The 22,043-nt window shown below is 43.9% G+C and overlaps 1 protein-coding gene and 1 long non-coding RNA gene across 2 annotated transcripts in view; one reads left to right on the top strand and one right to left on the bottom strand.

The window, feature by feature from the left end:
* The window catches only part of MAF (MAF bZIP transcription factor), a 185,950-nt gene that overhangs the window by 135,340 nt on the left and 28,567 nt on the right, over nt 1–22,043 (top strand). The window lies entirely within an intron of this gene.
* Nucleotides 5,519–8,372, bottom strand: LOC137481358 (uncharacterized). Its single transcript, XR_011003437.1, has 2 exons — nt 8,213–8,372; nt 5,519–6,547 (listed from the first exon to the last, which is right to left on the bottom strand). It is a non-coding gene; the product is annotated as an uncharacterized lncRNA (long non-coding RNA).

Raw genomic sequence — 22,043 nt, 5'->3', positions numbered from 1 at the left:
CATGAGCAGTTAGCCAGTTGCACCTAGAAGAAGATAATAAAAATAGAGTAGGTTTTCAAATCCTTGATGTCTCTAAGGTGCAGGTGCCTTACTGAGAGTTTCAGGGATCCTCTTTATCTCCAGTGTTGACAAGAAAATATTTTGTGTCTTTCCCTGGAAAGTAAATATATTTAATCCAATAGCCTATTCCTTGGGTTTCTCTCTTCAGCCACTGATCTGCAGGAGGAGTTGTTTCCAGGGGCTTTGATTTTGGGTAATGAATCATGAATTCTTCTGCACAGAGAAGCCACCTAGCAAGGCCCATGTGTGGTGGACTAGTCCAGGATGTGGTGTAAAGTTGCCTCCTTGAGATACGGGCTGCTTTCCTCCAGAGCAGGGTGATCAATCTGGCCTGCCTACACACCACAGAAATTTTCAACCACAGTTTGGTACACCATGTACTAAAGAGTTCTTCTCTGAAGAGAAGGAAACAGTAGTTTGTTTGTGACTTGATGGGTATATCAAGTGCAATTTGTAAAATGATGATCAGATTAAGCTCCTTGGGAAATCCAAGCAATGGGAGGTCCTGCTTGTGCTAAAATGCTCTGTCTTCCAGGAAGGAGAAAGAGCAGAACTGGGGAGGACTAGGAAGAGTTAGATCAGAAAACTATTTTAATGCCTCAGGAGTTCAGGAGCTTTCATGCTCACAGCCTTAGCCTTAGGCACTTCATTTGCCAGTCAGGCAGCCAGATCCTCTTTTTGGGACTTGTTCTTCTTAAATTAAGAGTCAAAGTGCTGTAATATAAATAAATAATAAAATTAATAAAAAATAATAAAATTCACTATTAAAATTGCCACTGGGAAAACCAATAAAAGAAAAAGCCACCAACCATGTAATGGCTACTTTTAACCACTTAACATACAGTTTAAATCTCTAAAGAGGAATAATAATACATTTATTTCTGAAGTACCTGAAGTTGCCAAAGGCACTCAGGGTGCTGTGCGATATAAAACCGTTTCTAAAAATAAATTAGCACATTATAAAAAGGCTCTGTGTAGTGAATGTACTTAGTGAGCAGGTGAAACGTTTCTGACAGAACATGTTTCTCTTGGAAGAGGCTGGTCCACTTGAACTGGATCAAGGGGGTTTCCAGTGTGAAGCTAGCCAGGCATTTCTGGGTTTTTTTACCAAAACAAAAAAAAAAATCTTCTGGTGGTGCCAGCTGTGGGGCTGGAATGAAAGACAGGTGGTTGGAGTTGTTGGGGATGGAGCTCCTTGGTAAGGCTCTGCAATGCCAATGCCAGGGATGCCCATGTGAGCCTGTTCCCCAGCTCCATCTGGAGAGAAAAGTCCTCCCGGCCACCCAGCCCTAGAAGCAGGTATAGAGCCAGTCCCTTTGCCAGCTGCAGCTTCCCGGGAATGCAGGAGGGGAGCAGGGGCAGAGCTCCGGGGGTGCCCCGGGACAGCACACCCGTCCCTCCGCAGCCAGTTGGCAACGACCCTGGCGCGGGGCCCCACTGGAAAGCAAAAAAATAAAGCCAGGATACAGGATGATTCCCGAGCTGTGGACAGGGGAAAAGAGGAGGAGGGTTTGTTGTTATTTGCGGTGGCTCCGTTTGTACCCAAATTCCACCCACAGTGAGCGGTGCATCCCCAGTGGCAGCGCTGGCCAGGCTCCCCGCGGATCAGTTGCAGGCATCTCCACGGGTTCTGGAGATCTCCATGGGCTGCGGGCATCTCCACGGGCTGCAGAGATCTCCATGGGCTGCGGGCATCTCCACGGGCTGCAGAGATCTCCATGGGCTGCGGGCATCTCCACGGGCTGCAGAGATCTCCATGGGCTGCGGGCATCTCCACAGGCTGCGGAGATCTCCATGGGCTGCGGAGATCTCCATGGCCTGCGGGCATCTCCACGGGCTGTGGAGATCTCCACGGGCTGCGGGCATCTCCACGGGCTGCAGAGATCTCCATGGGCTGCGGGCATCTCCACAGGCTGCGGAGATCTCCATGGGCTGCGGAGATCTCCATGGGCTGCGGGCATCTCCACGGGCTGTGGAGATCTCCACGGGCTGCGGGCATCTCCACGGGCTGCAGAGATCTCCATGGGCTGCCGGCATCTCCACAGGCTGCGGAGATCTCCACGGGCTGCGGGCATCTCCCCAAGCGTCTCCCCCTCCCGGCCTCGGCCGCATCCAGGCCACGGGGATGCAGCAACACTTCTTGGAAAGCTGCGGGCTCCAGCCGGAGCAGTTTCCAGAGGAGCTTCTTGAGAAAGCTGGCTGCTGGAAAGGGATTGGGAGGGAGCTGCGCCACGCTTTCATCTGTGTCCTAGGGCCTAATTGAGTTGAATACAAATATAAACTTATAACAGACGCTTCAGTCGCTCTCTTTAGCTCCTCTCACAAAAAGCCAGTTTAATGATCTTTCTGAAGGCTGTTTCACTGAGGCAGCAGAAAGGCACCAGCTTTACATCATTACAGAATAGTGCATAAAGGAATTATTTAGCAAGATGTTCTGTTTGTTAATAGACCCAAATCACAGTTTCTTTTACCAAATACTGCTTTTATTTGAGGTCTTTGAATGAATTTCATTCAAACAATGCTAACATCTGATGATAAAAACCACTAATGAGAAGAAAATCATCCGCAGTTTTGATCTAGAGCTCTCATTAATTCCAAACTTTGCTTTTCGTTCGTTTTGCTGATCAAATCATTAGAACAGTTTTTATTACCACTTTGGCTCCCTCCAGAGACAGTCAGCTTTCCACAAGCTTAAACTCAGTACTCTTTGTTTTCCTTATACTCAGTGGCATCACTCAAATAGAAAAAAGTGGTCCAGAAGGAAACTCTACTCAATGCCCAGGGAAGAGATCTCCAAATGCAAACTCAATAAACATGGTGACAGAATTTGGTTATTTTCTGTTTAGGTCTTGGACCATACACCTCAGCTGATAAGGTTTTTTTAATGAAAGAATATTTTTCCAGATAAAATATAAAAAAATAACTCTTTGTCTAGGCACATTCAGCACTGCACTATGGCAGTTTTTGCTGAATATGTGATGATTTCCATACTTGTTTACCCTGCTTCTTATACCTATTAGCACATGCTGTGCCGCCTTGTAAATCGTTATTAATTGCTGTATAATTTTCTGCAGTAGTACCGAGCTGCAAGCTGTGCCTTTTTTCTTTCTTTTTTTTTTTTATTCTTTTTTTCTTTTTAATAAGCTAAAAGCCTCAGATTGTAAAGTTTGAGGATTTCTGAAAGGTTTTGCAGTGTTTTCCTCACACCCCTGTCCAGGAGCTTGAAGAGGGATTGAGGTGCAGGTGCATTGCACCAAATAGATACAGACAATATCCAATGGGGATACCATTCCCTATCCAAATATTATCCAAATATTGTGCATGAATCCTTGAATCCTTTTCCCTTGCACAAACAGAATTGTTAAGACATCCCTGAGAACTTTAAAAGCACTTGGGAAAAATAGCAAAATATGAAAAGGCAAATCAGCAAGGAGGGTTAAAAGGCCTCCTGCCCTCCCACCCTGGGCTCCACCACGGCGCAGTAGGACATGGGTCAAGCATTCAAACTGACTCCCCAAAACATTTGCCCTCTTAAATTGCCCCTGCCCTGGAGGGTGGAGGCCAGGCCATTGTAGTACTTGAAATTTATGAAGATTAATGAAGAAGGCAGACAACAGTTCTGTGTTAGGAGACCAGGAGACAATTCAAACAACATTAATGGCAAGAAATAGAGAAATTCATAAATGTAAGGGATAGAAGTGAAGGGGTTTGCATTCTTGCATTGTAAATTAATTCACATTGCCCTCCACTGCCTCACTAGCTGGTTTTTCCCTCTTTAATTTAGAATCTGCTTATTATGTTAATATCAATATAGATGTAGAACAGTGAACAAAAGGCTGTATTTAAGACAAATGGGGAAAATACATAGTGTTGCAAAATCAGCTTTTGCTGGTGGTTCTCAACATTCCCTTTCCCAGATATTTCTTCATGAGTTAAGCAAAATTAATTATTGTCTTAACCACAGAGTCGCTTTTAGATCTAGGTGGTTTACACCATAAGCAAGTAAAGGTCCTGAGAACTGAAGATAAGAGGTAAAACAAAAACAAAGTTAAACCTCTCAGAGTTCAGCTGTGTGTTTGAGAGGTGGCCTGTGGGCAGTGCTGGCCACAGATGAGTGGTAGGAGCTCTGTCCAAGGGACTGCCCTGACTCGTGTGGTTAAGTGGGAAGCCAAGATTCACCGTGCTGTGACCCCAGCATTTGTTCTTCTTTTGGCACCTTCCATCTGAATAACTTTCCTGCTCAACTTGTTAAAGAATGACCCTGGCTTTGCCCAGCTGTTTGAGGAGCATAACCTTTGCCCAGCTGCGGATAATTTTCCCACTCCAATTCTAGAGTTTATGGGCCAAGTTCTCTTCATACCGTGGATTTTCTGCAGTGAGAAGGTGCTCCTGTAAGAACAGATGAGGGTTTTTGGACGCTCTTGTTGGAAAGCCCATTGTTCCCAGTGACCAGCAATCATAGGTGTTTAACCTCTGTATCTAATATGAAAGATTTTTGCAAAACCAATATTATTTGGCTGGTGGGTCTAACAGTTTGTACTCTTGATCACCCTCTTGAAGGCTATGAACTCTTCTTTCAGTGTCCTACATCACTCAAAGTGAGCTTCTGTCTTGCAGGAGACCCTCACAAGGCCCTGGAAGCAACTCCAGTGAGCTTGAGCTCTGTGTGAGGGATTTAAGGGGGAGTCAAGTCATGCACAGACTAACTTGAAGTGAGACATCTTCATTGGTGGGAATTTCATCCTACCCAAATTCCTTGCTCTGGAAGATTTGCAAAGTTTAGCTTTAAAGGTCAGTTTAAGTTTCGTGTATATTCTAGCTGAAAGGAGGAAGAAAAGCTCTCCTTCAACCTAGTTTACTGCAAAGTTTTGTAGATTAAAACAAAGAGAAGTAAAAAAAAAACCTTCATAATTTTTTTTAATTTGAAAAATAACTTCTGCAGGGAAGTGAGGCACAAGTCAGGCAGCCGGGGAAGTGAGTGCACTCCTCCCCTAAAGCTGCCCTAGCAGAGAGGTGGGAGCTTGGCACAGAGCAGACAGCCCAGCTCAAGTGTGCCCTGCTCAGTTCTTCAGGCTGTTGCTTCTTGGCTGTGTTTGTTAGACTGAACATGGGTAAAGCTAAAGCAAACACTGGTGTTCGCTGGAGACTGATAAGGGAGAGGTCACCTCTAGTAATATGTAGTGGAATTATTCTCCACAGAACTCAATTTTAATTACATACTGGTTTAAGAGTATTACTAGCACAAAATCCTGCTACCTGTTTATGCTTCCAAAACCTAATGGAGTTGTATTGAATAACTGAAAGGCCCCCAAGTCACACTGACAACTTGTCTTCTAAACTCTGTTATGTTTTGTCTTAGCACAAGTGCCAGTGCTAAAGATTATTGATGCAACTGCTTGCTTTTAGATGCTGAATCACATTAGCCTCCCTCCTGCCCTCCTATTTCATTAAGAATCTGGCTGCAGATCAAAAAATGTAATGCCTTCTTCATGTAGGGCCCCATAACTTTCATAAGCCCTAAAAAACCAACTGGCAGTGCATTTATTTCCCTCTTGTTTTTTTTTCTTTCTCCTGTTCACTTGTTAGCTTTTGTTCTTTCCTCTTTCACTCTTTTTTTCATTCTTTCTCTTTCATCCACTGTCTTTACTTAATTCTCATGCTTTTTTTTCCCCTTCCATTTTTCTTCTCTCTCTCTTTCTCCTCTACCCCTTTTTTTTCATGGAGTGGTGAGAGAGAAAAATAGGAGTAGGAAGAGGGCAAGAAGTCAGCATGTGAGGAATTCTAGTGTAGCAGACAAAGCCAAAACAATAATGTATGTTCATATTTTGAATCTGATATTTTTATTATATCTGCTCAGAACAGATTAATTATAACTTGTTATTTTGTTTTTCCATAGGCTATTTTTTTTCATTGCTGCTGTCTTTGTTTCAATTTGAACAAGTCAGTACACTTTCAACTTAGTTTCATTCAGAAAAAAAAAAAAGTCATGTGTAGAAGGATCTCCCAAAAGTTCTGCTGGAGCAAAGAGCAGACTGTGACCTTACTAGTGGGACTCTTGCCAGGGGTTTCGATGGGATCAGGATTCACCCCTCGATTCTGGAGTCCAGCCAGGGAATTGGGTCCATCTGGATTTCCAGCCAGGGAGTTGGGTCCATCTGGCCTGTGGGTGCTCCAGGATATGTCCAGAGCTCAGCTCTGATCTTCACAACAGGTTCAGCTTTTAGCCCCAGATGTGGAAAGCTGCAGGACTTTAAGAAATGGGGGTTTGTCCAGTTATGTGAGGAAAACAATTCCCGTGGAATCATAGAATGTTCTGAGTTGGAGGTTTCCAAAATACGACTGTGTACCCTGCCTTCATGTACCTGAGGCAAACAGATGTGTCCACATGGGTGCACAAGCAGGAGCTCTACCAATACAGGGACCTTTATGCCTTCTTTAAGTGACTTGCTACCCAAATTTCTCCTGCTTGGGCATCCAACCGCTTTCCCTGAAACAGGAAAAAAAAACCCTTCTAAGTTTCCTAGAGACATAGTTTTAAGTTCTTGTTTTAATAGACTGACACATCATTTTTGACAAGATCTGGAAATCAATATTTCTCCCCAAACAGAGTCACTTGTGTATTCCTGCTGTATGTTTTCTTCCCCCCAGCATGTCTGTGTGTTTCCAGTCAGAAACAGAAAGCAGCCCTGCATTTATCATTTCACCCACAGTTGTGTTCAGAGCTAAAACAAATCAAAATCTTTGTTGAAGAAAAGTCTTGCAGTCACATAACACCCATGCTAATATCTTGATTTGTTACTTGCTGATTTTAAGGAACATGTTTGTTTATTTTTTGACTTATTTAGTGCTATACAGCCCAAGGCATTTATTGGTATAACTTTTAAAGTTGCCTCATTTGGAACAAGTTTCACGTAAAGATCATATTAATTAGGTCCTACACCTAAAGTTCATCTTAATTAGCATTGTTTCTTTCCCTGAGGTTCTAGTAATTTGTTAGAATTCAATGTGGATATTCTGGGGCCTTACAGAGGGATAATTAGTCAACTGTTCCTATTTCCACTGCCTTTAACGTGAGCAGGATTAGGCCTGCAAACCACGGAGACCATGGCAATACCATTAAACATTTTAATAAATCTCTCTCACAGAAATACCCATAAATGCACACATGCATGTGCATATCCAATCCCATTTATCCTGAATAAGGAGAATAACTCTGCTGTGGCAGTTGTCTCTCATGTACCATTTATTTTACCCATGTAAATTAATTTTGTTGTTTTTCATAACCATTCACATATTCCACTTCATTTCACAACTAATTTCTGGCAGTGTTTTGATAGTCAGCTATTATCTTTTTGGAAATGTGTACCTCCTTCTAATTTCTTGTTGCCATAATTGAACAGTTCCTTGGTACTTTATGTAATATTAAAACAAGTCCTATGTCCTTAAATAAGAATAGCAATAAAATAGGAAATTTTAGTGGGAAAAATGCTTCAGACTGAAGCTGTATGAGGTCTGTGGGAGACCTGTATGAGATATTATCATGGTTTTTTGGAATTTATTTTTTGCTGAGTGGGGAAAATAAGCTGAAACTCTATAAAGAGTAGTGTATGAAAACATTTTACTTTACAAGGCACAGCCATTTAATACTGCAACACATGGCATCATATCTTCCCTAGAATAATCTTGAATAATTTCCAGACAAATGAAGTACTGGACAGTATAGAAAATATTAGGATTTTGTATGAATATATGAAAAACACCACTAACTGTTACAACAAGTGCAGCAGCACCAGAGCCTTTGGACAGATTTCTCCAAGTGCTGGAGTATTTAATGCAGGTGGATGCACAGATGACTTTCCAAAAGCACTGAAAAATTTGATAGACTCTGTGGCTTTTGCAGATCTAGATGCATTCTAGACACTGTCACAGAGCTGGACCTTGTCTGCAGGTGTGTGAAGTGACCTGCTGACTAAGTGCACTGTGTAAGAAAAGTCTGAGTTTTGGTTTAGGGTTTTTTTTTTGTTTTTTTTTTTTTTTTCATAACTCGTTTTCAATATGAATTTTGTATCTTTTCCTTAGATACAAGGAAAGTGTCTCCTTAGCAGGCACTTAGGAGAAAGCAGCTGATTTTCCTAGGCTCGTTTCCAAATACCTGAGTTCTGTATCTCGGAGGAATTGAGGTGTCAAACTGAGCTCTGCATACAGGTACCTCAGTCAGGTTTGGTTTTGTCAGGTATGGCTGCTGGGAGTGGGTCAGATTCGGGATGACAGAATGAGACCAGCTCTGTGTGCGAGCCTGCGCTGCAGGCAGGGCCGGCTGCCAGCACCCGGGGCTGCGCTCCAGATCGCTCCAGCGCCTGGCTGCAGCCACGGTCACAGCCAGGGTGCAGAGGAACGAGCTCTAGCCCCGGCTGACAGGGGGATGGATGTCCCTGGGGCCTCCGGGGAGCGGGGCTGTCCCCCGCTGGGGTCCTGTCACCCGCGCCTTCTCGGGACAGGCACTGCAGCTCACACACATCACCCTCCCTGCCAGGAGCAGGGTGCCCGAGCTGGGCAGTGCCCCGTGCCTGCCCCTGCCCCACCGGCCACTGACCGCTGCTGCAGGGCCACCAGTGCTGCTGCAGGGCCACCAGTGCTGCTGCAGAGCCACCAGTGATGCTGCAGGGCCACCAGTGATGCTGCAGGGCCACCAGTGCTGCTGCAGGGCCACCAGTGCTGCCCCTGGGCTGCCCTGGATGGCTCTGACCACTCTGAAGGCAGCCACACACTGACCACACTGACCACACCGACCACATACTGACCACATACTGACCACATACTGACCACACTGAGCACACTGACCACACCAACCACACCGACCACATACTGACCACATACTGACCACAGCAACCACACTGACCACACCAACCACACCGACCACACTGACCACACCGACCACATACTGACCACAGGAGCCACACTGACCACACCAACCACACTGAGCACACTGACCACACTGACCACACCGACCACATACTGACCACAGGAGCCACACTGACCACACCAACCACACTGACCACACCGACCACACTGACCACACTGACCACACCAACCACACTGACCACACCAACCACACTGACCACACCAACCACACTGAGCACACTGACCACACCGACCACACTGACCACACTGACCACACCGACCACACTGACCACACTGACCACACTGACCACACTGAGCACACTGACCACACCAACCACACTGACCACACTGACCACACTGACCACAGCAACCACACTGACCATGTTGACCATGCTGACCACACTGACCACATAACTGACCACACAAATAAGTATGGTAAAGGTGCAAACATAAACATGATTTATTCATTTGTATTCTAGATTTTAAACAGACTTGTACAGATGTATAGGAATATGACAGCGCAGAATGCTAAGTATGAAACCCCTGGGCTGATGTGCAATATGAGATCCCTGTGTAGACTCAGTTGTGTGCTTTTGAGTAGGAAAATGTAAGGCACAGCATAGGCTGAGTGCCTTTCTCCTCTGGTCAGCAGAGAATTGCCATTTCTCTCACCATGATGTATTTAGCTCTTTAGTTTATTATGTTGAATCAGAAGAAAATTATGTGTTTTATTTAGTGACAAAAGTCATGTATTATTTTCTTAAATATAAATGGTATTGGGATGGCAGTAGTGAAACCCAGGTGTTTTATTTCCTCCCATTACACAATGTGAAAAGTCTCTTGACCATGATTAAAATATCAGCTGGTTTAGTGGAGCTTGGCACACATTTGAAAGAGAAGTGAGGGTGGCACTGATCTTGCTATCCCATCAAAAGCCAGGAAAGATGGAGAAGGGGGCAGCTGGTGCAGTTTCACCTTGTGAATTCAGAGGCAGCACCATTCACACCTCCTGGGCTCTGCCCAAACCCTGGGGGAAGACCCAGCCTGGGAAAGCTGGGTTTGGCCATTGAAAACCAAACTATGAATTTCCATTCCCAGTGCTGGAAGTAGGTGTGGGCTACCTCCTGTTATGCTCACCATGGGGAATAGTTATGGATATTTCTGGCCCTACCAGCCTGTTAGGGGGTGCTTTCTGGCTGCTGAGGTGCTGTGAGTTGTCAGTTCTACTTGCCAAATAAAATAAAATAGGATTTTGTCAAGACAGTGGGCCATAAAACTTCTGAGGTACTTTAAAGATTGCAAAGCACTTGCCACCATTGACAATAAGAAGCTGGATAGTTATCCTCAGCTTTCATGTGTTTTTTTTTTTTTTTTTCCTGTTTTAAACTATGATTTTTAGATGAATTTTTTCTTCCCATAGTGCTTCATGGTAATCTATTCATGTGATGCTGGCTGAAAACACTTTAGAAATAATTTATTCCCAGACATATTAATTTAAGTCTGTCTCTGCATTTACCTCACTAAAGCACAATCTAGGCATGTTCTCTATGAGGTTCTGGAAAAAGAGAAAGATTTTCTGGCAGAGAGATTTGGACCCTTTCAGTAGAATTGCACTTAAACACATCATATGGATCTCAGACTTGCAGACTTTGAAGGGTGGAAATAATCAATTTGCATGACAAGATGAAGCCCTGGAACTGGGATCTGATGCATGGCTCCAGCATGAGCAGAGCTTCTGTCTCCTGTAACCTAGCAGGCATCCCTGGATAGAAATGGAGAGGAAAATTTTTGGCTAGAAAATGTAGAAGTCAATGGAATTGTAGCCATTTGTTCCAGCAGAGGATTTGTGCTATAGCAGTTTTCCAGGAGCCTAAAGTGAATTGTATTGCACAGAAACACTAAAATAAATACCCTAAGGGTAAAGGTGGACAGAAGAAAAGTGACAATCTTGTAATCCCACTTCAACTGAAAATGGCAACACTGTCACTTCATTTCATCTGTTTACTAATTCCTTCCTTGAGCATGGCTTTGTTCTGCAGAGACTTCTCCAAAGAAAGCAATATCTCCAGAAAAAAAATTATCTTCTGTTTACTTCCTTTTGCTTGTCTTGGTAATACAAATTTTAACTCAAAAATTTTCGGATGGTGTTGAGCTTGTCAATGTGGTACTTGAAGATATTGCAAGAGCAATGGGACTGAGTCAAAGCAAATGCTGGCTGAAGAGCAGGAGATGCTCTGTACCTGAGGGCTCTCACAGGATGGTGCAGCTTCCCAAGGGAAGTCATGGGAAAATCCTCACTTGCCACAACTTTTAGCCAAGCTGGACAAAACCTTTGAAAAGATATTTGAGGGGTGAATGTTTTCTTTAAGGATGTGGGGGCTAGATGATTAACAGGTCCTCAAAGTGACCTGGCCAGGCTCTCAGAGCCAGCCTCTGGGCCTCTCACCCTCTTTGCTGCGTGAGGAGGCTGTTACAACATGTTTCTGGGTTTTGCTCGTGAATGCTGTGGGAACAGGAGTTCAGTGTGTGACCCCTGGATTTCCACATCTCCCTCCACTTTCTGTGGGAATGGGGAGACAGAGAAGCTCCATGGGGTTGCTGCCCTGGAGTGGGAAAGGTGGATACCCCCACGCCATGCAGGAAATCTGGGATCTTCCTGGGTTGAGATGCATTTCAAAGTCTAAGACGGGAACCTGATGAGCTTCTGCTATTGCTCTTCCTCCTCCTCCTCCTGTCCCTTCTCACACTGTGGCTGGACAGAGTTTGTTTGTCCTTAGCTGTGAACCATTTTTTCTGAAACAGTATAAGCGAATCACTGCCAGACTGTTGCATTTTAAACTTCCCAACTGAAATTACAGCAGAGACAAAACACTGAGTATATATAGGTGGAGTGGGTCCTGAATAATGAAAAATGCATAAGCCTAAGTATTTTTTTCCCCCTGCCTTTTAATACAGATCAGGTAAATTCCTAAATTCCATTTTCTTCCCTGGAGATTTACATACTGATTTTTTTTAACAGAGTAGAGGACTGTTCTGGAGTGTATGGGTTTTGTGCTGAATGCAGTGATACAATGCTTCCCTCCCATCCAGGCCCCAAAAACCCCTCCATAGCTCCAGTGTGACAGCAGATAAGCAACCAGGCTCTGAGAGGTGAAAGCAAACCGCTCCAGAGCCCCCTGGGAAAAATAACCCCTTTGGAGGGCATTTTGCTGAGCTCCCTGGTTACAATCCCTGGCAGCAGCCAGCCGTGCTGCTGACACAGAGAGCTGGAGCAGTAACAGCTCATCTACTCAGCACCTGCCAGTGAACACTTGTTTCTGCCAAGAGTAACTTGGTACCAACTTCAATAATATCACAATGCGGTATTTAAATAATCTGACAAGGCTATTTGGATAACTACCAGGAATTGCTCAAGTCAGTAATTTTCCTTTTGGGAGACTAAGTTAGGATCTGTGTTTTCTCAAAGATAATATTGCCTCGTCCCATCTCTGAAAGAATTTCAAGGCATGAGTACACATATAGAGAGATAGATACTGAGTGTTGGAGTTTTACATGGTGGGAAATGAAAGGCTGATAGTGAAGCCCAGAGCAAGTGGGTTTGTTGATACCCTCCTCCACCTGCCTGGCCTTGGAGCTGTTCTCTCCCCCTGTCCTCCTTCAAGGGCAGCAGAAAAGAAGCTGTTACTGTGGAGGCTGAGGCTTTTTGTCTTCAGAGCCAAGCCAATGGCTCACTAGGCCCTGCCTTGCTTTAATTCCTCATTAATCCATTCCAACATCACCTTGGGAAGACAATCCCAGGATGAAGGTTGCTCTGTGCCTTGTGCTGGTCACACCACCTCCAGGTGACTTGCATCTTAGAGGCTGAAAAATGCAATTCTAGACTAGAAACCAGAGAAATGCATTTAATTCTAACACCAGGCCTTGATGCTCACCAAATGTTACTTTGCTCTGAGTTTTCACAGTTTAGGGACATATTTACAGAGGATAATATTGAACTTTCCCTTTGTATTTAAATGGAGGTGATTAGTTACCTGAATCTTGGAGAAAATCTCTCTCAAAGCATGAGAGCTGGACTTTGTGCCAAGGCTGCAGGGACCTGACCCACTTCCCACCCAGCGGAACCCTGAGTGTCCAAGCTGTGAGACACACCTTGGGGCTGCAGAGTGTGGCCTGACCTGTTAGCAAAAGGACTGGTCTCATCAGCATTGCCACTATGAGGTCATGATTTGGAACTCCTTTTCCTGCTCTGAGTGTGTGAGACTGATGGTGTTTGGAGCATCCCAGCCATATCCTCCCATTCCCCAGTGTCCGGAGGCAGGCGTGATGGATCTCCTGGAAGCTGGGTGTGAGTTCCAGCTGTGGCACCAGGCTATTGACCTAGGGCTATTTGCATTATTAGTCAGTTTTCTAAATCCTTGGACTGAGTAAGGAGACAAGAAATATTTTCCATTTTGCTGGAGCTTCAAGTTGTCTGTTATGGATTTTACAAAGCACTCAAAAGGCTTTGCTTTCAGCCAATTTGCTACTCTGGCTATATTCTGTCTCATTTCTTCACAGAAAATTATTTGCTGCCAGCTAAATACAGTATGTTGATGACCTATTAATTTATGACATGCATTTGGAGCTGGGAACGAATTTATAAACAAACTTTAAGTTCTTTTTCCCCTGTGAATTGTACCAGCATTTGTTTTAATTTCCCAGTAGTCATGCTTAATGTGTCAGAAGCTATGTTCGACTGCTTGTTTTCCTCCAAAAAGAAGGAAAAAAAGGAGAAATAACTAACTAAAGTTCTGTTCCTGTCAGGTATTATAAGCAACACTTTGAAATGAGGTATGAATCCAAATAAAATATTTTAACTCTGTAGTATTTTAACAAAATCTGGAGGAAAAAAGGTTTACTTACTAAACAATCATTTGAGCTGCAAACCTTAAAGTATTCACCAAGGTCCCTTAAAGTTAAACAGAAAAAAAATATCTATCAGCACATTTTAATAGAAAGCAGAAGTCCTTACTAGATAGTATACAAAAAAAAAAAAAAAAAAAGAAAAAAAAAAAGCAGCACAGCTTTTAAAGGTTCTTTTCTCAAGTGATGCAGGAAAAATTCCTCGAGCCAGTATGGAAATTAATATAGCTGCAGGTAATCTAAATTTTTGGCATTCATTTGATGCTACGGCAACCCTGGGACCAATCCTGGGAACCCTACTTCAATTAATATTACTAAAGTCAACAGAATTCAACACAAAGCAGCAGCAGGACGGCACTGGGGGCTGCTGCCCCTACCTTGGGCCTGGTCCTGCCCTGGCTCCCGTGCTTCTCCTGCTTCCAGATATGTTAAAAGTGTTTTACTCCTCCTGCAAAAGTCAAATCATTTGCTCACGTGCCGTGTCCTCCAGCAGCTTTTCAGGAGGCAGGATTCTCACACGAGGAAAAGTGTCTGACAGAAGGGTTTTTCCAGGCAGTTCCAGGGTTGTTCCCTTGCTGTACCCACCAGGAAGTGGGGGCAGCTGTTTCACAGCTGGGGATGAAATTGTTTTTAGATGAAAACTGGTGTCTGGGCCACATGGGGCATGAGTAGTTATGTGGGAGTTCATTCTTTAAGTGGATTTTGTAGCTGGGGCTTATGTAGTGCAAGAAGTGCTTGTGGTCAGCCCTTAAAGGGACTTAAGCAGCAAAGTGCATTTTAAGCTGCTCAAACCCAGCATTTAACAGTCCTTGAGGGAGTTCAAGCCTTTTGCCCAAACCCTGCTTCTGCCAGAGGAGTATCATTAGCAAACCATCCTAGGTATGGTGTGAGACAATGAAAGTCTCTCTTCTGTTCTGATTTCATGAAAGAAAAAGTGCTTTCTCTCATCCACTGAAGGGATCCATGACTCTTAATTCTTTGGGGGAAATACTCTCTTTTCTCTCATTTTGTCACAGGCTTTGAGGTCCCTGTGGGGGCTGAGCTAAGTCCTGCCTGTCCTGTCCCCAAGGCATTTCATACCATCAGCCCTCACCATGTCCTGGCCTCCTCCATGGGGCTTCTCTGTAGCTCCAAACCCTCAGAGCAAGACACGTTAAAGCTTGGAGGGAAGGGAAGGGACAAGTACCCAGAGCTGGTCACAGTGATGCCTAAATTGCTGTCTCAGACCTTCAAGGGCCATGACTGCAGTTCAGAGCCCTGTTGATGGTTTTGTGTCTGTTTGCAGCCCTTTTGACCAGCAGGAACTAAGCCCTGCTGTTTCTGGAGCAGCTTTTCTCACCAGACTATTTTCCAGAGTGGAGGACACACTCCCCTCACAGCAGAGCTCTCAGCATGTCCACACTGCTACACAGTGAACTCCATCAGGGTCAAAGATTTAGCCAGCAGAGTTGATTTTTTGAGTCCATCAAAATATTTGTTGTGACCTGTATTTGTCAGGCAATTAATTTTGGTTGCAGCCCTCCCCTGGGTTTCTCAGTATTGCCCAGTTGGTTGTAGAAAAAATTTCCAGTATATGAATGTTTTGGGAGGGAAGCATTTTGAATACACTGTATTGTCTGAGTGTTTGTTTGAAAAGCCAAATAGTATCACTGAAAAAACCTCTTGTATTTCAAAGTGGGATTTTAGCTTATTTGAGGGGACAGAAATAATTTGACCATTAGTTTTTGAAAAGCACCAAGTCCTGGAAGTATTGTCAGAAACTGTTTTTAACAACCAGCAACCTTCCCACTTAATGGTACCAAAAAAAGCAGATAATTTCATTATTTCCTCACTTGACCATGTTCTCCATCCTCTCTTAGGAATTAATAAGGCTTATCTGCACAGAGTAGAAACTCCCCAGGCATCTCATTCTGCTCTGCTGCTGCTCACTCAGCTGGTTTTCACACTACAGGTGTCCAGTGCCATCAACTTTTTCCTCTGTTACAACTTGTTGAGGGTTCACCCTCATTTATTAAATCACTCCCTCTATATGTTAATACCAAACGGCAAATGGTACTATCATAGTGGATATCATTCCCTCTATATGTTAATACCAAACTATTTGAAAGGCTGGGGAAAAAAAAAAAAAAGAAAAAAAAAGAAAAAAAAAAGAAAAAAAAAGCTAGTAGCTCATGCTCTGTCCTTCAAGCCTTTGTTAGTTATGGGCAAAAACAAACCCCATCCCAACCTAACCTCTGTGCTCTTGAAAGCCATTCCCGAATTCCCTGAGCTGCCTCTGCTGCCGCAGCGCCCGCGTCCTCCGGGAGCTGTCAGCAGCCTCATTCATTGTGGAGCCCAACTAACAGGAACATCCACCTGCTCCAGGGTGACTCCCTCTCCCCCCACTGCCATGCTTGCTGGGATGTGATCCTTGCCTGTTGTCACGACCTTGCTTTATTGGATGTTCTAATAGAAGCTGAAATGGATATTAGCTGTAATTACTCATTCCACAAGATTCTGTAGGTCACTCTTTGTACCAGAGTTGAGAACCTTCATTGTCTACATTGCTTAAATTACTGAACATTGTGCCATCAGTTCTGAATTAGTGCTCATTAATGAGCCTGTGGTTCAAGAAATTCCCTATTTATTATTCAGAGGCCAAGTATAATTCAGGCAGCTGCAATGCAACACTACTTGCCTGACTTTTGATCTGTGATGGAAAGGCCTGGGTATGATTTTATGTTAGGTCTGGGGGAGTTATTTATGCAGGGGGGAGGCATACAGCAAGCAAAGGGGAATAGATTTTTTCCCCCTCCTAGCCTGAATGTCTCTCTTAGGTACCAGCCTTTTTACAATAAAGCAAACCTGCTTCTTTGGATGTACTAATATCTACTTGGTTACTGAGTGGATGATTCCAAGATCATATTAAATTTCTCTGTAATCCTGGAGATGACTGGCCACTGCATTAACCCCCTTGCATGAAATACTCTTTTCCTCTGTCTTTCACTTTTTCACCTGCTTCTTCTCTGTTCTTTCTCTCTGTCTCTCCTGAGCACACAAATCTCAAGCATTGACACATCAGTGCAGATGGCTGCTCCCCACTATTTTAAACTATATTAAGCTGAAATGATCTTTTTTATGTTTTCGAACACATCCCCAAAAGGTGAAGCAGTGCTGAATTTTTCGTGCAGCCCAGTCAGGTGCCAGCCCATGAAGCCAGTGCTGACCAGGCACTGGCCCATCTGAGATGGTCAGGGCACAGCTGCAGTGTCATCCCAGGCCAGACCTCCCCAGGGACATTCTGGTCCCTTTCCTTCTCCCCATCTGCAAACAGGCTGTGAACAACCTGATGGGGACAAGATAATATTTATTCTGGGACTTGGAGAGGAATCTGGATGAGTAGGATCTTTTTTTTTTCTGTGGGGAAGAAGGGAGTGCCTGAAGATATTCCTTGCTTTTGGGGGGTTTGCTAATCAGTGATGGCAGCACCCTGAGGGCAAGGGAGCCAGGAGGGAGCAGGCACCCTCGTGGCACTGCTGCTCAGCTCAGCACAGCAGGGCTTTTCCAGTGATCTGCAGTTTATGACTGAGCATTTCTTGTGTCAATAATTAACAAACATTATCAATGTGATAACAGCAGGGGTGGAGACAAAGCTGGGTCTAAGACTATAATGGCTTAAAGAAGCACACCCTGCAAGAATGCCAACAGACTGTGGTGCTTTGTCAGGAGAAAGCAAATCAAGCACTGACTGCCTGGTATTAGCCTGCCTCTGAAGAGAAGCTAAATGCTACACAGAGCTTTTTGCCAAAAAAACCCTAATTCTGTGAGGTTTGAAATCAGAGCCATGAAATTCCTACTATATAAACCTCAAGAATATTTAACAAAATAACCATGATCTCCAGAGTTTCTTCCTACCCTACTCTGGCAATGGCAGCATTATTTTCACTGGTTTTTGACTCAAAAATGGACCACACTTGTTTCCTTGGCCAAATCACAGTTTTGTTTAGGCAACATTTCACACATAATTATCTGTGGGGAATAGGGAACTTTCCGAGGAAAAGTCAAATTAGCAATTTCAGTGCTAGAAAATTCTTGAAGGAATGTAGCTTGGGTAATTGATAGAGACCTAATCTTTACAAGTTATAGCAGTCTTTGAAGAGTCCCCAGCATATTTAACTTTATTCTGTAATTGTATGCTTGGGCTCTGAAGATATCTTAAGACTTGCTATTTATCTGCCTGGTGAGGCACAACACTTTCTTATTAAAAACATATCTATCATGGTTAATGACTTGATTTTTTTCCTTTAATACAGTACAATGACAGGTGTAAAGAGAAGATGAGCATCAGATGCTTGAGCAATATGCTCACTGTTTCAAGACGCCTTGAACATCAGCATTCCTTCATGGTGCCAGAGGAAAAAAAAAAATATGCTGCACAGATTACACGCTTGTGTTAGATAGAAAATAGTACCATTTGCAGTTTCAGTTAAAAGCATGTTGAAGTGCATATGGAAAATACCATTAGGAGGAACTCCAGAGCGCCTGAGTAAAATGGGTCATTAGGCTTTCGTTTGTTGGAGAGTGTCTCCCATCTGACAGTGCAGAATGGTAGCATTTTTAGCAGCTTATGTTCCCAGTTACATTAAACAGACAAACAGATTGACTATTTTGCATTTCTCATTTGACAACAGCTTGTCTTCATTTGCAGCACACTGGTGGCTGAGCTGAAAGCATGGCGGATGAGTGTATCCAAGGTCCTGGTTTTGAATAACAGCAGATGCCAACGTTTAACTTCAAAATCAATCAATTCTTTTTCCTGCGTGTGGATAAAAGGTCTAGTGAAGTGCCTGAAGGGGGTTTTCTGCTGTTTACAGCTGAAAATATATTAAAAAAAAAATTCATTACAAAACTTTCTGCTAGAGATGCGGACGCTGGTGATTTTATGGAAGTAGGTATGTGAGAAAGTGTTTCTAATTGAGGGGTACGGAAAACATTCTGTGAGGCCTTGTGAAGTTCAGTCTTTCAATCTCTTATCTGGAAAAGTGCTCAGCTGCTGTCAGATCTTGGGCCAGAAAACCCTGAGTAGTTTCTGGGTGATCACCCCCTGTTCTGCCTATGCTTCCCCACACCACCACCAGTAAGTGCTCGAACTCATGATCTGCAGCCACAGGAGTTTATAAATTAATTATTGTTCAGATTCCTGGAATATCTGGCCTGAAACAACTGTGGCACATAAATGCTTCTCCCCTTGGGGATGGTTGGGTGGAGAAGACAATGGTAAAATGCACATGGGGTCAAATTTGTTGAAACCCCCCCCATCCTGAAAGCAGCTGGGGCAAGTTTGGAGCCTCAGTTTCTAAGGAGAGTTGTGATTTGTCCTTGCAGATGAGCAAAGTGCTGTGATCTTGGGAGCTGCCAAGTGTTGTTTATGTTTCAGCAATGTAGAACCAAAATACAGCAGTAGAGGCTGGCATTTAGAAGCTGTCCACGACTGAGGTCCTGGTAGAAATGCACAGGCAATCTTCATTTTCTTTCAAAAAAGAGGGATGGGGCTATTTTCTCCATCTGGTATACACTAGACCTGGTGATGGGACTCCCTGAGGAAACTGTAGGATGCTTTCAAGTGGGGGCAACATCCAGCCCTTATCAGCAAGATTTAGCACTGTCCAGATGTATGAAAGATTCACAAGACAATAAAACGTGAGCAGTATAAAGCTGATTCTGGTGCCTGGAGCATTTGGCAGGGGAGATGTAGGTCCAATTACTATGTGAATTTTAAGTCTTTCTTCTTTTAAGTCAGATTCTCCTTCCATCAGAGACACATTATTTTCTGCCCAGTAGCAGAAAAGACACCAAAATCCAGCACTGGGTCCTCTCACCATCCCATCAAAGCAAGGGAGCAGCTTCTCTTGCTCTTTTTAACATTGTTTGAAGACACCACTCTGGGTCCTCACCCTGCAGTGATGGCTGGGGATATGAAGCCTGAACTGAAGAAGTCCAGCCCAACCAACTAAAATCAAAATGCACAAAGCAAAGCAGTCTCCAGCTCCTCTTGAGGGGCTGCTGGCATGGGGCAGGTTTGGATCCCAGGTCTCCCAAGGCACGGTGTGTAAGCCCAGGGGCTTGGCTCCAGTCTCAGACTGCAGGGACTAAAGGCTAGACATGACAATGTGCAGCACTGAGCCTCTTCATCATTTTCTCTCTCTTTTTTTTTTTTTTTTTTTCTTTTATTTATACTAAGGTCAATGATTTTCTGCAGCCTGAGGGTGACAAGGAGAGTCCCCAGGGACCTGATAGTACAGGGACGGGCAAAACACACCCATGACACCCCTCAGCACTCCTGCTGGAATGGTCTCCTTCTCCCACAAGAAGTTCAAAGGTTTTGGCAACTGCAAACAGCCACCAGTTCAGAAGCGAGGCAAAATGTGTTGGGGGGAAAACCTTTACTATTGAAATATTTATATCCTTCTCTCAGCCATCCTCCCTGAAGATTTCCTTCTTTAGCACCTCTGATCACATACACTGAGCAAATACTGTTCAGGACCCTGAAATAACACCTGCAGCCAGAAATCCCTTATTAGAATAAATGGTAGGTTTTCATCCTGGTTTTCCTAGCCATAGTGAAGAAACAATTTCTCGATTTTCCTTTTTTATATAAAGATGCTGATGTAGAGCATTCTAAAATCCTTTGGATATGCTTATTTTGATGTCAGGTCAGTTATGTTAGATTCATATTTGAAGATCTGGCTTGGGACCACAGGAAATGCAACAAAAAAATCTGAAATAATTTTAGGAGAACACATCTGGGAAAAGATCTGTTGGTACCTAAAACATACAGATGAGCCCTTCTGCAGAACAGCATAGATTTACCATACATGCACATCTGGCACCTAAAATTAGTCAAAAAATCTTGTTTCTGCCTTATGATTTCCTAAAGTGTTTTCCTTTTCTGCAGTTTAGCTCACCACATTTAAGCATGAACCAAGGCTCATTTCACTGATCTCAGGGGATGCTGGCATTCTGCACCCACACAGGTTTTTCCATGCAATCTGGGATGATCCCACAACCTGCTGCCTGCATCCCAGACACCCTGGCTTAGGACGAGGCTTCCTTTGGATCCCCCACTCTCACACTCTCTCAGCCCTGATGCCAAGGGATCTGCCGGGTCAGCTGGACTCAATGTTCCTTGTGGGAACATATCCTTCCAACTCAGGATGTTCCATGATTCCATAACTGTCACTGATTTGCTGGGGCTTTCACATGAGAAGGAATTCATTATGGATTCTTGGTGGCCCATAAGAGGCAGTTAGGGTTGCCTAGTCACTAACTAGTCCAAAAGGTTTGGGAATTATTTCAATGAGGAATTTTCCAAATGTCGGATTTCTCTAAGAAGTTAACCTCTGTACTATCAGAAGAAGGCCCAGCATCAAAAGGGTGCATTATCCCTCTCCTGCAGTGGAGTTTTGCTTAATAGACTCTTTTATATGTTCCCTGATATCCAAGTGTCCCTGTCCATTCTGCCAGATTCATTTAAACAAGCCTAACAAGACAACAGTGCACAGCCAGCCAGCTGGACATTAATTCCCACCACACTCCTGTGCACAGAGAGGCATGTACAGGGTTTAGCCTCAAAAGCCTGAAAAGTGAGACTCTCCCCACTGGAACATGTTTGGTTCCACCTTCTTCAAATATCTGGAGATTCCTGCAGATCCATCTCTTGTTGTGACTGCGTCGAATCCCCCGCGTTTCTGGCTGTTCATAATCTGACGCCGCTGTCTGCAGTCTATCGTTATTCAGGGTATGTAGTGATTAGGAGGAAAGAACAAGAGAGCAGAGGAAACCAAGAGCTATCTGAAGCACACAGAAAGAAAAAAAGAAGGGGAAAACACTTTCAAGGCCACTGGAGTATGAGAGGTCTCAGCATGTGCTCGAAAGACATAAGCAAGGGAAAAGTTTGACAAAGGCCACTGCTTGGGCTGCTCGTATGATTGTTTCTCAGTAGAAAGAGCATAATATTGATTCCCAAAACACTGTCTGTCCTTTTACTTACAGTGTATTTTGGTAGTCAAAAGTATATAGCTTTTGTGACAAAAGCATTAAGGAATACCTATGGAAAGTACCACAGCTTAAATGTCCATGCATTCTTTCTTCTCACTATTTAAAAAAAATTGTTGCTGTTGCTAGGACGTGCATTTAGAGCT

Source organism: Anomalospiza imberbis, chromosome 12 (assembly GCF_031753505.1).
Source record: "Anomalospiza imberbis isolate Cuckoo-Finch-1a 21T00152 chromosome 12, ASM3175350v1, whole genome shotgun sequence".
NCBI classification, from domain to species: domain Eukaryota; kingdom Metazoa; phylum Chordata; class Aves; order Passeriformes; family Viduidae; genus Anomalospiza; species Anomalospiza imberbis.
This window is presented reverse-complemented; position numbering and strand designations above follow the sequence as displayed.